Consider the following 17,615-nt stretch of genomic DNA (forward strand, 5'->3'; position numbering starts at 1 on the left):
CCTGTGCTAACATTTGCGCTTTATTTTGAGTAAGTTAAACTTAATTTATTTCTACACTTTTTTGTGTTTTATAAACACATTTTTGCTGCTGCGTTGTCTTCCTTTCATCGCCATAATGCCCGATAAAATAAATATTTTTTTTCACTTCTTTTTATTCTCTCCATGATCAAAGCTAGAATTTCGCTTAAAATTGTCTTTTTGTCCCTTTTTTGCTTTCAATTGATTCGATTGCACCGTATTAGTTTTCCTTTATACGATTCTTAAATTCAAGCTTTTTTCCGAAACCCCTTTTCCTTTCACCTATCTGGTAATCCTTTACCGAACCTGGAAATGATTTCTTTTTCTCATTCCCTCCCCCTCCCTCCCATCATTCCATTCAGCGAAAAGATTAAAGAATTTCTCAACAGCGCGTAAGAAAGGCAAGAAGGCGCATTGTGCAACGCAGGCAACAGAAACCGTACCGCGCATCAAACGCTTTTGCCGGGCTCGTTCATTACTCTGATTTATCTTCCATTTCACGAGATCATCATTTCACCGGCCAAGGATCATCGTTTTATTTTATTAAACCTGCAGCATTCCTCGTCAGTTTTTCTTTACCGTTTGGATCATTCTCGTACTGGTCAAATTGCAGATTTCGAGAGGGATTTGTGTGTGTTTTATTTTTCTTGTTTTTGCTGACCTTTATCATGTCTGCAAAGACAGAAATACGGTGGAGGAAAATGGATAAAAACAAAAAAATGGAATAGTCCTTGTTCATTCGCCTAGGCGCACTTCACTGGAAAGAGCAGGTCGTTCGAAAAGCACTATTTGTTTAAGATTTTGTAGCGCTCGTGTTTGCCCGGATTGGAATCGAAGCAAAAGCGATGGGAAAAATCTAATACCAGCACCAGTTGTCGGTGCTGCTAGTTGCTGCTGCTGCTGCTGCTCTGTTGAAATAATTGTTGAGCGAACGATTGCTGCTGCTGCTGCGAATCAATAGTGCTTACGTTTACGTATTTTTTATTGGATGATGGTAGGAAAAATTGGAACATTGTTTGACTTGGGACGGGTGAGTGCCACTTGGCAACATCTTCATTAAATGAATTGAAAAAAAGGGCTCTCGTTATATTATCTTGAACACTTGAAGACGAAGAGGGAAAATCTTGTTCCTTATTGTTAGTTTTTTTTTGTAGTGCGGTCATTTTTTTTCTTGCAATTTTTCAACCGTAAATTTGTTTGTGTTAATTTTTTTGTTTATTTTTTATTTTAATCCTCGTTTTTCTTCTGTTTTTTATTACTCATATCTGATTTACACTGTTTCCGCATCTTCCAACCCGTCATGTGAATAGGCTCTTCTACATCTGTTTTGTGTTTGATGGGTTTTTGTAAAATTTGCTTATCTTTTTTTGTATCTTCATTTATTACACATATTTTAATTACACTTTTTCCTCATCTTTTAACTCTTTATGTAAACCGATCCTGTTCATCTTATTTAAATTAAATTATTAAATTGCAATAACATAATTCCGGGTATGCGCAAAATGTTCTATGGTTTAAATAGAGAGGCCTAAAATAAGTTGAACGCATCATTTGATTATGCTAAAAACTCACACCAACTGACATTTTCAGCAAAATGTGCCCTTTCCTGCAATCTACAGCAAAATTTAATTGCCTACCTATTTTTAGACACCAATCTCACTATCTCCCTTACTAAATATCGAAACCGGATATGCTACGGTACCATCAAGTAAACTATCATCGCATCGTACGAGACGAGCATGCCAATCATCGCAAAAATAAACCGTCTGACAAACAAAGCAAACAGAAGGAGAGAAAAAAATCTGCCACTCGCACTTTGAAGGGCAGACAGGATATGTGTCCATAATAAAAAGAGCACACACACGCACACAACAATCAGCCAACGAAAAAGACAAACACCGGGTGGTGGAAGGTGGCCCCACAGAACACACAGGCACAATACGGCACACGTAGAATGCACAATGCGGCCCACAGGTAATAACGGCACCAAGGACCATTGCGCACAAATCGACATCGGCATGCCCAGTGGAGGTCCCGTGTGCTTTTTTTTTGTCCTGGAAAACGAAAATCAAGGGAAATCATGTTCGTGTATGATGTGAAGAAGGGCAAACCAGCAAAAAAAAAAAAGGATCACCCACCACATTCGCCCACGCTGCTGATAAAATAACGTCTATCGATTTCAATTCAATTAAGTTAATCAAGTTATTTCCACTTCAATAAAATTCAATCCGGGACCACTTCGGGTTTCGGGGCGCTGATTTTCACCATCGCCTGTTCCGTTCCAAAACATCAGAAGCCTAAATGATATGGCTGTGTGGCTCCCAAAAAAAAGGGTGGACGAACATGACGAAGGAATGCAAAAAACGATCTGATAGGTTATTGCCGGTGCGCAAATGAAGGAAGAGCGTGTCAAGCGCGAACGGACCCGCGTACTAGAGTGACAGTTGTCGATGATGATGATGCTGATGATAAGTGATGGTCAGTTGGAATCGAAATCAAAAGCTCAGAACTGCAATATGCGTTTTCGTTTTTTTAGTCTCGACCAGTAGCAGCAGTCCCTTTCGCCAAACCAAACGAAACTGCATGCAATCAAACGCATTCGTAACGGACGATAACTGAACCCGTCAGGTTCGACGAGATTCCGTGCGCCTTCACCGTTCGGTGCCGGTCGTTTGGAAGCCATTTTACATCATGAATATTAATTAGTTTAACGAGCACTTTCGCCCACGCTCCGTCCGTGATTCGATGGCAATTTGTATCGGTCGGCGCATCGCGTTGTCTGACTTGCTGCAGTATGACGATGTGCAAATGATGGTGCACAGTGCATACGGGGCAAGATGAAGAGGTCTCCCGGGAAGAGTCTCGCTGGCTCGACGGATGGAACCGATGGTTAGCCATACGGTGGCGAACATTTGCGAACAACACGATTTACGATCAGCGACGGGACCGACACTGATTGGAGTTGACAGATTCCCTAGGAAGTATGGTGAGAGGCGAACTTGTTTTGATGGTTGACTGAGGTGAATAGATTAGCGAGCTTCAGCGACATCATATTTTGTGTAGTTTAGTTGAGTTTGTTCGACTACAAGTATGATATAAACAAATGTTTTGATGTTGATGAATATGAGCTTTTGCATTTTTTCTATTCTTTAAGGATCCAAATTTTGAGGATCTTAATGATAGTCGAATGTCCTGAAGATCCTTTTGGTTGATATCAGATTAACATCTGTGGAGGAATTCTGTGGTGGTAATCAGTGTTAAAAGGAGATCTGAAACTATTAAGCTTAAGCTCACCGACAGTTTAACTGTACTATGTGATTTCTCAATGTCTGTTGAATATCCTGAAGATCCTGTTGAATGAACCAACATCATATTGATACATCTAAGCGACATCACAAATATATTATGTAAATTCTCAATGTCTGTCATACATCCTGAAGATTCTTTTTGGATGAACAAATACTAGATTAACATCTGTTGAGGAATATCGCGCTATAAAACAGTATTTTAAAGAGATCTAGAACCATCTTGACATTACAAATGTACTCGTTACATTCTTTTCTATCCGACTTTTTCCTTCTGCAAAGTCTCTCTTCTCATCATTACCAAAGTTTTCGCCATGATCGTGTCCACTAATTATAATAAACTTTTGTGCTGTCTTTTGTTATACAAGACTGCTAGTTGGAAAGAATTCAATCATTTAAGCTACTTGAAATGCTAACAAAATCATCGAACATCGTCCGTCACTATTTTACCCACGCTTGCCGCAAAAGCAAGCTAGCAAAAAGGAAAATCGAAACAATCAATTTCCATTCCGTCGCTCCATCCTCTCGCGCTCGCTGCTGCAAAACAATCGAATCTCGCAGCCTGCAAGATTAATTGATTTCCTTGTGCGAAAAACCACTCGACCCCCAGGTTTTCCGTTTCGACAGCGGAAAAGCAGCCGTGTGCCCTCTTTCGAGATTTTTCGTTTCGGGCTTTGTCTTGTTTTTGGTTCTTTCACTTGTTCTCCACTTTCTTTCAAGGGCCTACACCCATTAGAGCGTTCATTAATTTTGGAATCTACCGGTAGCCATCGTTGTCCGGTGATGCTTGTTGTCGCTGCTGACTCAATACTTTTTGTGTGCGATCCGTTTTTCGGTGGAAAGTTTGACCCGGTTGGAGTAAAAGAGGTTTCTGGGTTGTTTTGCTGACAATTTTAAATGGAATCTTACTTTCTGGTTTATTTGTTGAGTTGAGGTTTTTGGGCTTAGATTTGTTACGTTTTGGGGTTAGCGTTGCTTTTGCTATATCAGCAAATGTGAGTTAATGAGCTGATTTCTTCATTTTTTCCTTATAAGCAGTTGTTCAAAATTGTGAAATTTTATTTTAGATAACGTTTTCTATTTGGGAGTTTCATAGTTTTCTTTTGAAATTTTTCTTTTATCTATTTGTTTTTATGAGTATTGCGGCTCTTCGTCGATTAATTAATTTGCATAATTTAACCCTTATTGCTTCTTCATCTACATGCTTTATTTAGCCCAAAAAGTGCCCTTTGTTTTCTTGTTTTTTTTTGTTCATTTTGACATCTATTTATTTTATTTTTTATTATTATCGTATTTATTATACGTATATTCATACGTATGAGGCATACGAGTCATACGTGTCATTTAATTATTACATATATTTTCTCTAACTTTTGCTAGATTTGCAAACAAATATTTTTTACTCCGACACCCGCTGCCACTACACAGAATGTCGGAATATACATATGTCGGAGGAATTGTCGGAGAGAAAGAGAGAGAAAGTCGTGCGTTGAACGTGAGAAGAAAGTGAGAAGGGCAAGGGTATAAAAGGGCCAAGCGTGCAGGACTTTTCTCTCTTAAGTGAAAAAACGAATAAACGAACGAGTTAATTTTTGGTACGCGATAAAAGGTTACCCTTACACTTCGATCTTTTATTGGAAATATTTCTTAACAGAAAATTATAAGCAATGTACCAACAGTTCAATACACAATTTTTTTTTTCGCTCACGTTGTCTTATTTTTCGCAAACTTATTTTTCCGGAGGTAAATAAAACACCATTTACACTATTATTTGACCTTTCACCTAGGGAACCAACCTTTCGTTTTATCTCGCTGATTCCTTTCACGCTTAAAACGATGAGGAAATTCATTCTGTCTCGCTGGAAACCACAACATACACACACACACATACATATTCCCGTGGTAACCTTTTTGAATTAAGACAAAACAGCACACGTGGCTGACGACTACAGCGAATCGACGTGTAGACGTGTGTTGCGATGAGCGCTGTTTTTCGAGTGAAAAGGATGCCCCGTGGTCCTAATGTGGTTATTGCAGCACTTGCTCACAGTGTTTCAGGCAAATTTCGTATATACCTCCGCCACAAGCGGGGGCATCAATGCGTGGCAGATTGGTATGCCGTTTCCGTGGAAAACCCGCTCGCACACGGTTAGTAGAATCGGATTTTTCCAGGTGGCTGACTGAAATCTTTGTGTCCGTGTCTCTGTATGCACTGCAGGAATGTGAATGAAAGCATTTTTCCCTTATGGGGCATTTATACGAGCGAAGAATGCATTAAAATCTGATGATGAATAATGGCCACCGCAGCTGAATTCATCAGAGGACACTAAGCGGAGGAATTCCCATGAGTTGTCGAATGGTTTGCGCAGAGTTCTCATTATCCGGAAAGTATCCTCATGTGTCGCCTTTCAGGATGTAAAACTCCAAAGCTCTGCCATGTGTGGCAATAATTTTAATACTAAAAAGATTGTTTTATATTTTTTGTTCTCGATTAACTCCTCACCAAAAAAAAACAACATTCTTAAAATAGAATACAATGGTCCACAATTAAGCAAACCATTCCGTTTCGTGCAAGCGTACTCTCCATTCCTGGCAAGAACAGAACAATAAATCCGCTTCATCGACAATTTCTTCTTAAACATTCGTCTTGGCCCTGATGACGCCCGCTTTCGCTGATTTATATCGCAGCCATTAGTCTTCCCTGTTGGGTTGTGGCCGCCATTTGTCCGTCTGCGCTTGATGGTTGATCCCGTTGTGGTCAGTGGTATGGGAAAAATAAAACGACCAAGAACAAGGAGAAATGTAAAAAAAAAAAAAACACGAGATTTATCTATAGCTTTTCCGCATCCCATACCGAAAGAACTTCTGTTTGTTTTGTTTCGCAATAAAATAAAAGCAGAAAAAAACCCAGCTAAAGCACTACACTAGCGCAGAAGAAATAGCTACTGAGGTGTAGGATAGAGTAGTAAAGGTGGGTCATAAAAACTCAGGGCGCTTCTGACACAACGCATCATGGCCGTGCTGTGCTGCGATCATAAGACACACGATACTATCCTCTCTTGAGTCGTTTGCTCTAGCGTCGAAAAGTGGTGAAAGTGTTTACACTCATGCTTACGGACGAGCAAAACTGCTTGCAGGCAATGTTTTCTATTTTTAGCCCCCCCCCCCCCCCCCCCTTTTTTTGCCCCGTGTGTGTGTGTGTGTGGGCCGTCTGTGCGACAATCGCATCGGTTGCCAATTGGAAGGATTATTGTTTAGCTTTCGAAACGATACTCATGCCCGTTGTCGGACTGATTGATTCCCGATTGGAAGGACAGGACTAACGATGCTGTACAAACATATGCTTCTAGCTGCTTTCGAAACGATGTGCTCCGTTGCACCGCTTTATCAACTGGTTGTGATAATCGTTTTCATTTTTCTTCTTCAACTCTACTTTCAGATTCTTGTGTGTCTGTGTGGTTGTGTTTGTGTGAGTGTAAGTGGAAACTGTGTCCAGGGGTAAGATATTGACGAGATACAATATCAAACAGTGACAAACCACTAGCGTTTTAACTTCAGCGCGTCAGAAGGCAACAAAAAAAGGAGCTCGAGCAGTTCGGCTGGACATCTTCCTTTCGTTTGTCATCAGTGGCATGAAGCAGTGAATATAAAGGTAAGCGAAGGAAAAATTCTATATATTTGTTAATACAAACTTTCCCAGAAAGAGTTTATGGAATGAAGGTACTTCTATTTCGATCGATTCTGTTCCTCCTATTCGGCATGCTCTGTTGACGATCATCATCACTCTCGTCTACCATGTCAGAAAGCCATCCCGCTTCTCATCAGTTTAGTGAGCGGTTCGCTATTTTCGTAGTTTATTAATTAATTTGCTCATCATCAGCTAGTGCGCTAGAAGCAATGTATTTAATGCAGCGGACTATGGATGAAACACACAGTGGGTCTAATTAATTGAACGAGATGACCCGCCGAAAATGGCGTGCAATTATTAAATAGAAACTTGGTTTTTATAATTGTTCTGGAGGTTTAAAAATGATACTTATTTTGTAGTTTTGATTAATTTTTATAGCAATTATTACATCTCAACGCCGTATTGTCATTGCAGTGTTGATGCTAGAAGAAAATTTGACGACTTCCTCACCCTCCTTGGCACGAGGATTTTTTTCCCAATCCAACTTCGTGGGCCATTTTTGCTAAAGCTTCGCGCTTGCTAGCCAGTGAAATAATTCTTCTATAGTGAACAAACATTTCTCATCATAGTGAGAAGTGAAATTTCGTTGACTGGGTGCTGGAAGACTAGCAAACAAGATCTCACTTCTCACTGAGGTGATTAGGATCAAACCACAGGAGCACAATTTCGTTTCTCACTATAGCGAGAAGTGCTTGTGCCTGAAAAGTGCAAGATTTTGGTGCTAGGGAAATCTTACTTCTCACTAAAGTGATAAGCATCTCAGTGGGAAGCATGATTTTTGCTCGCTAAGCAATTTCGCGGTTGTTCGCGAACCAAATTTCACTCTCGATCTCGCTATGGTGAGCAGTAACTTCTCACTGAGAAGTGAAATTTCTTGGTTAGAAGTGTTCCTTCAATGAAGTGAACGCCCTTTGCAGGGAAACAGCGCAAACATAAAACTTATCGATATTGATGGGAAGTAAATTATCTTTGGAGAGATTTTCAAGATTTGTGCTAGAAAAATGCAAATAACTTTGATAATAAACCTGAGGAAAATATAACGAATAAATGGGCTTAAGGGTAAATAGTTTTTCACCGATCGATTTGTCCTCTTGTGTACCCACTATGCAATGGTAGTAAGTTTTGTTTCACCACTGCTGAAACGCTTGTCTATTTGATCAGTGAAACTCTGTCTCACTTTTGGGTTGCATCATTTTGCTACGAACAACGAGTCCGCTCGTTGTCAATCAATCGACCCCGCAGCAAAAGGATGATGAATTTCATGGGTTGCCGTTGCTGCTAAAGTCCCTTTTATTTAACACCACGCATGCATTTTGCGTCGGATAGCATCAAAACTCCCATTTCTACCGTCCGTAGTATGCATTTAGCGCAACTGTAACTATGCACGCCATTACGGAACGTTTGTTTCCACGGACCGATGGTTTCAAATAGTGGGCTTCTATTATCCAGAGTGAATCTGCATCAACAAGTGGTGAGTTTGGTTTTAGAATAAACTTCCCTTAGTTGCGCTTACCATCCTTTTGATTTTCTCTCTCAACTCACACGCACACACACACATATGTTGGTCGGGGCCACACTATTACTTGCCGCAAACGGGCAGACTGTTGCATTCGGTTGCATACGGTGTGGCATTGTGTCCGTATCTGATTGCATTTCGATGGTTTTCTTAATCCCGCACGACTAGACGAACGAGAAGCCCTATTTAAACCGTCTTTGTACGGTTGAAAGCAACTTTGTAAAGCAGATGTAATGCACGTATTGCAGGCGTACTTACGTACGCTCGTGTAGTAAAGGATAGTTTGATAAAATTAAAGAGTATTTCAATTACCTTTATATCATGCATCACTCATTTGCTTAATGAAATTACTCTGTTCACGAGTTCATTTGTTTAACAGAGCCTTTGAAAGGAAACGACGATGTATCTTTTATTAGCAAATGAGACTGTTGCTTGCGCGGGATCGGTACCAGTACCAAGTGGTAGAGGCGACAGTTTCGTCGTTCTTTGCACGGCAAATTCAACGTTAAATCTGGTTCCAGGACAACACCTGAATTGCCTAGTCTTGACGGTCGATATGTTCCAGGGCGAATGTCAAATAATTCTAGAGTGTCTCTTCACGGGCCGAGCCTTTCGCTTGATAATAGAAAATGTCAATTCAATCGGTTCAAATCGGTCATCCGGACCGTCTCCTGCAGTGAGGACTGACTAAACACGCTACGTGGCATTCATTAGTCAAGCAATACGGACAGTCCTTTCTCACGAAAAAAAGAAGAAAATGTCAATCCATAAAATAGCACAATCTGTAGATGTACTTGCAATAATTTTGACCTCAGTTTTCTGTGAAGCCATGCTATTGGCGAGTTTTTGAAAAAGTTGGTCCTTACCGTTGCACCTTCCAAAATTTTTCCGACTTGCTGCAGGGATTTCTGGAGCTGAACTTGGTGTCGTAGGCTAGCCTAAAGTCAAGCCATGAATGCGATGTTTCTAGGATTTCTGGAGGATTTGATGCAGAGTCCTAACGCAGTCGGAGATTGATTTTCAGCTGAAAAAAATCCCTCAAATTTATGTGCTCTGCTATGGACAATTTCTGTCTATGAAAGACTTTGCTTCGAATAATTGTACCACTTCCCTGAAACAATATTTAAGGATTTTATGCTGCTGGTTGCTTAAGGTGGGCGTGTGACTGATCAGAGTCATTTCTTCCTTCGTGATCAGTATTCTCTACTTCTGACGCAAGTGAATTATTTGAAGTTGGTACAGGAACCCAAGGAAAATCCGCTTGGTGATGAACGTGTTTAACAACGCTAAGCTACGTTTATCAAAAACATCGGTAAAATTGGCATATCAAACGGACGACGTCTGTCCATATTAAATACTGGTCTAAACGCGATTCCCGCAATTTCCAATTCTAATTTGTGCAATTGTAGTAAAATATACATAATTAATGAACATTGCAAATGTTTTTTTTTTTTTGTGTAGCTTCCCCTTATTTAAACTAAACAAACCCTTCTGCGCCGTAATGAAAAGACCTCACCCCTTCACGATAATGCTTTAACTTTAACCCTGACTTTTAAACTGTTTCCCTGTTTAACATGAAACGCTGTATCGCATAACCACAGCGTTAAGAATCCACTGTTTGCCCGCAACCCTTTCCACGCAAATCCAAATTACACGGTCTCACTATCGTTGGCCAACAAAAACAGTCCCGCAGCTTACCCTTTACAAAGGCAAGGCTGGATACGCATTAAAGTGTAGAGTTTCCTGCTATCCTTTGCTCTGTAAAAAGCGTACGATACAGTACAGTTCCAGTATCAGCTGGGTTTTGTTCCTGCCTCTCTCTCTCGGTTATCCCACTCATCTTGGTGTGCGAGTGTGCCGCTAATGGTTATTACAATCGATGTCATAATATTTGCATTCATGCTTGTTTTATTTCTTAACGATGATTTTCGTTTTGCATACATACCCTTTTTCAAACATTTTTCCCGGACGTAGTCGATAAACCTGTTCAGTTTTTCCAACCCGCTTCCCTTCCGGGCCGAGTTTGGACGGTTTGCTCAGACTACTCCGGGCTTGGATTGTAGAGTTTTCCCAGCGTGTCCTCCGTACCGTGCCGTGACCATTGTCGAGACTGTGAAAAGCACCGCAGGAGGTTCATATTTTAATAAACATTCCCGACACAATATAAACTCCCAAGCACCCCGGGTTCCCGGATCCGCCGGGCTGTTCGCCGTAGTAACGTTCCCACTCGTACTAGCCTGGTCGGTCGGACGTTCTGAGCCGATTGGAAAGGGAAATGAGAAAATACCCCCCAGCAATAGCAACGGCAACAGCTGGATTTGCATGCGAACAATCCTCTCCACATTCGAGGCGTCGCCCGATGCGCCAATGATAACGCTTTCCTTCGGTGGAATAACTTTGACACCGATTGTTTTGTGTAAAGACTTGGGCTGGCGCGTAAAAGTGTTCTTCCTATGTGTGTAGTCTACCATTTATGTGTGTGTGTGTGTGTGTGTGTGTGTGTGTGTGTGTGTGTGTGTGTGTGTGTGTGTGTGTGTGTGTGTGTGTGTGTGTGTGTGTGTGTGTGTGTGTGTGTGTGTGTGTGTGTGTGTGTGTGTGTGTGTGTGTGTGTGTGTGTGTGTGTGTGTGTGTGTGTGTGTGTGTGTGTGTGTGTGTGTGTGTGTGTGTGTGTGTGTGTGTGTGTGTGTGTGTGTGTGTGTGTGTGTGTGTGTGTGTGTGTGTGTGTGTGTGTGTGTGTGTGTGTGTGTGTGTGTGTGTGTGTGTGTGTGTGTGTGTGTGTGTGTGTGTGTGTGTGTGTGTGTGTGTGTGTGTGTGTGTGTGTGTGTGTGTGTGTGTGTGTGTGTGTGTGTGTGTGTGTGTGTGTGTGTGTGTGTGTGTGTGTGTGTGTGTGTGTGTGTGTGTGTGTGTGTGTGTGTGTGTGTGTGTGTGTGTGTGTGTGTGTGTGTGTGTGTGTGTGTGTGTGTGTGTGTGTGTGTGTGTGTGTGTGTGTGTGTGTGTGTGTGTGTGTGTGTGTGTGTGTGTGTGTGTGTGTGTGTGTGTGTGTGTGTGTGTGTGTGTGTGTGTGTGTGTGTGTGTGTGTGTGTGTGTGTGTGTGTGTGTGTGTGTGTGTGTGTGTGTGTGTGTGTGTGTGTGTGTGTGTGTGTGTGTGTGTGTGTGTGTGTGTGTGTGTGTGTGTGTGTGTGTGTGTGTGTGTGTGTGTGTGTGTGTGTGTGTGTGTGTGTGTGTGTGTGTGTGTGTGTGTGTGTGTGTGTGTGTGTGTGTGTGTGTGTGAACACAAGAGCAAAATTCATACGGGGTTTGCTTGTTTTTTTTTGTTTTCTTTCCAAGCGCGCGCTTGTGTCGGTGGAAATGGTGGTGAAACATTTCCTCCGCACTAACCCGAAAGGATATCCTTGAACTTGGGCGGGAGCTGTGTGGCGTGTTTTGTTGATGCTGGAATAAGTTGCGGGACGCAAAGGAAAAGCAAGGATTTTTCCCAACCCTGCTGGGTTGTATGCAAACAACTTGGTCAACGCTTCGGGCGCATTGAATCGATGCGCGTGTGAATTTATGCGCTAATTGGTGAGGTCGTTGTATTATAATGTTTCTAAACATGTTACAAGCAAGGCATGTTTTGGACGATAGTTTTTTATTTAGTCGTGTTTTTTAAAAAAATAATCTCATCTTGACGACAGGGTAAGCGAGAAGAAACAGTTTCTTTTATACTTTAGTATGACGGCACACAACCGTATTGTAGAAAAAATACAGTTCATTTTACTAAATATTTGTATACTATGTAGGAGTAGGTTTATTGGTTTTATTTTAGTCTTTTTGATAATCAAAAATCAAGAACAACTGATCTGTTGATCTGCTTTGTATTAAGTTATTCGTTTTTCTATATTTTATTAATTTGGTAGTTTTTGGAAATCGTCGTCGAATTCTTTAAAAAATCGTTATATTCGGAAGACGGAAAATAACAAAACTAGTCCACCGTCTAGAAATCGTTATCTAACCTGACGGCATACTGACTGCAGGGTCGGCGCTTCCTGCCCTTTTACGCAGATTCTTCTTCCTTTCTATATAATTTTATTTAATTTATTTTCATTTAGTTTAAGTATGACTGCTTTTATAAACTACATTAAAAGGGCGTTTTCTCTCAGTTTTTTGCCTTATCCCGGGCGTGCTCGGTTGTATGTGGGTGTTGAGTGGGTGGTTGATGTTCTGGTCTATTTTGGTTGCTGTTAGTAGATGTATTTGTTGATCCGATAGTTTTGGTGCGGCTGTTCTATTGATTGAGTACTTTCAGATGACTTTTGTGGTGTTTTGTGGCTTTTATTTTGTTGACCTCATGATTTGCGGGTCTAGACTGTAACAAAACAAGCAGAGTTAGTTGAACAGCACAAGCATGGATTCACCTGCGTACAGTTTTTTCCAGTGCAGTCCAGCATTGGCATTCCAGCAGAGGCATTCACTCTAGTCAGCGTCCAATCTAAGAGTGATCCCTAAGCAGCAAGAGCGACTTCGCTTCACTCGAAAATGAACCTGTCAAACACCCCGAACCCAACGCAGCCAAACTTGTTGTGCCAAAGCTGGAATGGATTAGAGAACACTATACTATGGAATACGCCTGCCTCCTTTTTACGGTAGAGTTGTAACCGTCCTCGAATACTGCTGAGCCGTCAACGAATTACCCGTGGCGCTACAAAAGGATGCATTTAAGACATAGACAACACAACATGTAACACAAAGGGATTGTCGGATTGGAAGGATGATGGGAAAGCGGAATCATAGGAGAAGACCGTTGTCTCTGGCGAATTGGAAGATAAGCCTCATGTAGGGGAGGTCACTGCTCGTCAACACTTCTTTCTTTTTCTCTCGACTGCGCTCAACAAGAAGGGTTTTGCCATCACAGAAGGTGATGACAAGACCATCACCATCATGGCAAGAATGGTGGAATCTGTCACAGCAGCCACATACTTTAATCGAAGTCAGAGTTATACGCTGTGGGTGAGCATTCAATGCGAAGAAACATGTTGTTATATAATTAATATTTTTAGCAAAATGGCCTGGCCGTTCGATAAGAATAAATACATAAAATAAATCAACATTTTAGTTGTGTCGAATGATTACTTCCGGATTTTATTTGAACCTCAGCACTACCGTGGAAATTCCTCTGTCACCGATTTGATCACAATATTTTACATATTATTTTTTTTAAGTTAACTTTTATCCACCTTCTCTTGTAATTCAAATAATGAATAACTTTTACAAATCGCAATACCATTCCCATAATGACACACCACATCACCGGCCGTTGGAAAATCTGTAAGCTAATTGATGTGCCCGTCCAATGTATTTTCCCAATTGCCAATGATTGCAACGTTAAGCATTATAAACATGCACCTCAAATGCACTCACACTGCTTCCTGCCTTTTCAGACTCACACCTTCCGCCCTTCACACTCTCCGGTCGGTGTAAATATGAAAATAAAAATTTGCAAAGCTCATTTACCGTCCCGGGCTGGAGGGATTTATCGCCCCGAGAGTTTGCTATTGTTTTCCATCCTGCTATTTTGTTTGCCTTTTAATGTATGTGAGCGCGCATGTGTGTGTGTACGATCAGTGAACTGGAAGCTAGAGGTTCATCAATCGTAGATTGACCGGCAAATGTTGGATCTTTGCTGTCAGTTGTGTTTAAATTTCATGTTAAATTTCATCCTTTTTTAACTGTCGATCGAATCGACGATCGATGGGAGCACACTGTTACATCCACCGTTCCGTTTGTCTGAAAAATCATTGCGAGCAGCTTCGAGCACTAATTTCCACCTCACTGAAGCATCCAGGATTTAATATACAACATACAAACACACACATACATGATCAATACGGCAAAACGCAAACATCGGCGCCGTCCAGATCGATTCGGAACTCATTTGCCGAAAACCCTTGAACGGTTTCTAGCCGGACGCGTGTGTTAGGGTTGCGCTGCTCTGTAATTGGTTTTTCAATCCGAGAATTGATTAAATGTAAACATTTTCCAATGATTAACGGAGATTGTTCGGTGAACCGTACAGCAAAATTGAACACACAAACATACGCGCGACCGCATAAACACCATTCGGTGAGGCCTTTTTCCTTCATTTTACAAACCAAGCCTCCCGGGGCGGGTGGAATGTTTTACTACATTAAAGACAGAGCGAGTTTAGTGCCGGGTGGGAGGGTGATTTAGAACCAACAATTTAATTCCAACGCCCTCGACGCGACGGCTAACTAAATGCGAAATTTTGTGCCTTAATGATGTTGCCCGTCTCTCAAGTATCGCAACCGTCGGGCAAACGGTTCGTCGACTTCGATTCTCTTTGATCTGTGAACGATTTTTGTGTCTTCCTTTAAACATACGCGATTGCATGTTGGTAGCAAAAGGACAACATGATTAGCTTTACGCCCTCACTCCCCGCATTTGCTCTACAGTTGGTCCGCCGATTGGGTTCGTCGGATAATGCTCAGGAAAATTTGAAACATAATTTAGTTTGCGAATCGTTCCACCACAGCACATTCGAATAGCAGCAGTGGAATGGTAAGGTTTGGATTCTATTTTCCACCTGACGTGTGTGTTAAGGTTTTATCCGATTAGTGGATTGAGTTGAATGTCAGATCTTTTTGAAACGTACATGTTGTAAGCAGTACGTTTTCTTAGCTACGGGAGCCTCGAGAGTGAACCAATGAGCTGTAAAAAGCGGCTAAACAGATAGTCTCTAACCTAATTCTGATTTGTAGCATTACGTGTGAAATTTGTCTTTTAGAATGATACTACGGAATAGCTTTTTGTGTGAAAAAAATGTTAGCTGGCGATAAAATTGAAAATTGACTGTTAGCGCCTGAACATAGGCTACACATAATACTCCTGAAGATCAGATCGGATAAATAAGATTCAAATGTAATATTGATTTGGGAACGAGGAAGAAATGCCTTGAGAAATTTACTTAAAATCAGCTCAAAAAGAGCTGAGAATACGGCACTTACATGAAGAAAAAAAAACACCTTCAGACAAAACGATTGAAGGCTACGAATTCTCTAACTGTTGACGCATGTAAGGTGCGAGTTATCTCACAAAGCTTTACTTTGAGGCATTTGTATTCTTAATGCATACATTATTTATTTATTTTTTCTGGTCCATCAGCTATTTTTGGACTGGCTAAGCAAGTGTTATCCAGCAAATTGAAACAGCCAACGATGGAAGGTGTCTCTGATACAAAGTATCATGTTGCCACTGGTTTGAAAGCTACAGTTTTCCACCATATTCAATGCGTTATTCAATTGTGGAAATTTTATAATTGAATGTCCAGTTACGACACAAATTGGTCCTAGTATTAAATGTAAAACATTGGCAGTTTTTGGTTCTACTGACACTTTTCAGTTTTGCTCTTAGATTTCCTATATCTAGCCTTTGTTGCGCAAACTAGTTCACAAAGCTGTCGGCAATGTGTCAATAATGACACGTCATTTAAAGTATTTCGTTTGCGCCTTTTTTATACCACTCGCGATGTATATGCTTTAGTGTAACGAATAGCATTATAAGCATGCATATTGACGTGTTAAACTGAGTCTCTAGGAATAAAACTTGTTTAGGAATAAATTGTTCGTTTATTGTTGTCTAAATTTTTCTGCATGATTTCCGCTTGCTATTTAGCTAATCGATATTTTGAATGATAATTCTAGTAAGGATCTAGAGCATGAATCCACATTTAATAATTATAATTTTGCTGTTGAATGTTATAGGATTTGATGCGCTAATACCATTTCCCTTTCTACCATACTTGCTTTTCTACCATAAAAACTTGCTTTAGTTTTATTACCACCATAAAATATTGTGCTCCCATCTACCAGCACCAAAACAAACTCGTCATAAGCTCGTGATGGACGCTCGCAATCCGCAATCTTCCAAAATGCGCTCGCCCTCAATGATGTTCGATTCACTAACATCTCCAGATTAAAATTCCACCAGCTAACACCCCAATGACCACAAATCCATTTCCAATAGATTCTCAGCCCTTTCGGGCGAAAATCGTTCCTGTTCTGCCTGTTCAGGAGGTCCAGTACACGCACACATACTGGATGATATGCAGAAGAACGCCCCGATTTATAGCGAGTTCCGAGGCATCGGCAAAACTGATCAATCCGTCCCGGTGCGTTTTGGGTCGTCCAGCAGTGGAGTACAATTTACAAATCGGCTTATCGTCGGGCCGGTTGTGTGCGCACATTCAAACCACTGCGAGATTGTAAAACGGCTTAGAATTTTTCGCTTCATTTCCACGGTTCCGTATGGTGTGTGGGCCTCCGAAAAACCGGAATGCTTCAACGCTAGAATGACGTTGACCCGCTGACTGAGGGAAACAGAACACCTAGCCCAGGGGGTTGTGGGGTGATGAACGTCCCTAAAACTATGTTCGAGATATGTATATTCCGATACCGAACGGTGGCGAGTGGCGAAATAATGAAAATTTCCACTCGATTTCCATCGCCACACGTTTGCGTGCATGTGAGTGTATTTGCGGCACAATAGTCCGCCATTAAACGTGGGCACAAGTATCAGCGGTGGGGGCATTAAGTTTAGCGCCACATTTCACCACACTGTGCCAGGCTAATGTTTTCATTTACCCTTGTACATCAGCTTGTGCGTGTATGTAGGGGTGGGTGTTTATGGGTTTGGTGAGAATTGCGGCAGTACAAAAGCCACACATAAACACACACGCCAGCAACATTTTTCTCGGACGAACGAGAGCGTAACGCGGGAGGGCTTCAATATTCTAATAAACAATCCATTCCCACCTAGTATGCCGGCGAACACTCCGGGACAAAGGGACATTGGGCGAGTCCCGGCACAATTGATCCAATGCAAGCAGTGGGTGCACTGTGGGAAAACAAAATTGTTGGGCGAGTCTCATCATCCATCGGTATTTTAGAAAAAGCACGATACATAAGCCTCTCCCAAAAGGGTTCCTGGACGCAATTGAATTTCGATATTATAACGGCTCCGAAACGTTCGCATACAGCATATACCGAACAAGCCTAGCATAATCCGGAGTTCCTTTCGCCTGAATTCGATAGAG

General features: G+C 41.4%; 3 protein-coding genes across 4 annotated transcripts in view; all 3 read left to right on the forward strand.

Annotated features, from left to right (window-relative positions):
* LOC126567956 (diacylglycerol lipase-beta-like) overlaps positions 1 to 17,615 on the forward strand; it is a 300,577-nt gene that overhangs the window by 48,463 nt on the left and 234,499 nt on the right. The gene's annotated exons all lie outside the window — the stretch shown is intronic.
* Positions 1 to 17,615, forward strand: part of LOC126567939 (peptide transporter family 1-like) — a 490,614-nt gene that overhangs the window by 27,262 nt on the left and 445,737 nt on the right. The gene's annotated exons all lie outside the window — the stretch shown is intronic.
* Positions 6,937 to 17,615, forward strand: part of LOC126567830 (uncharacterized) — a 206,247-nt gene continuing 195,568 nt past the window's right edge. For both annotated transcript variants that reach the window (XM_050224141.1, XM_050224143.1), the window contains exon 1: positions 6,937 to 6,975. The gene's annotated coding sequence lies outside the window, so the exon portion shown is untranslated. The remainder of the gene's footprint in view (positions 6,976 to 17,615) is intronic.

This window comes from Anopheles maculipalpis, chromosome 2RL (genome assembly GCF_943734695.1).
Source record: "Anopheles maculipalpis chromosome 2RL, idAnoMacuDA_375_x, whole genome shotgun sequence".
Classification (NCBI taxonomy): Eukaryota; Metazoa; Arthropoda; class Insecta; order Diptera; family Culicidae; genus Anopheles; species Anopheles maculipalpis.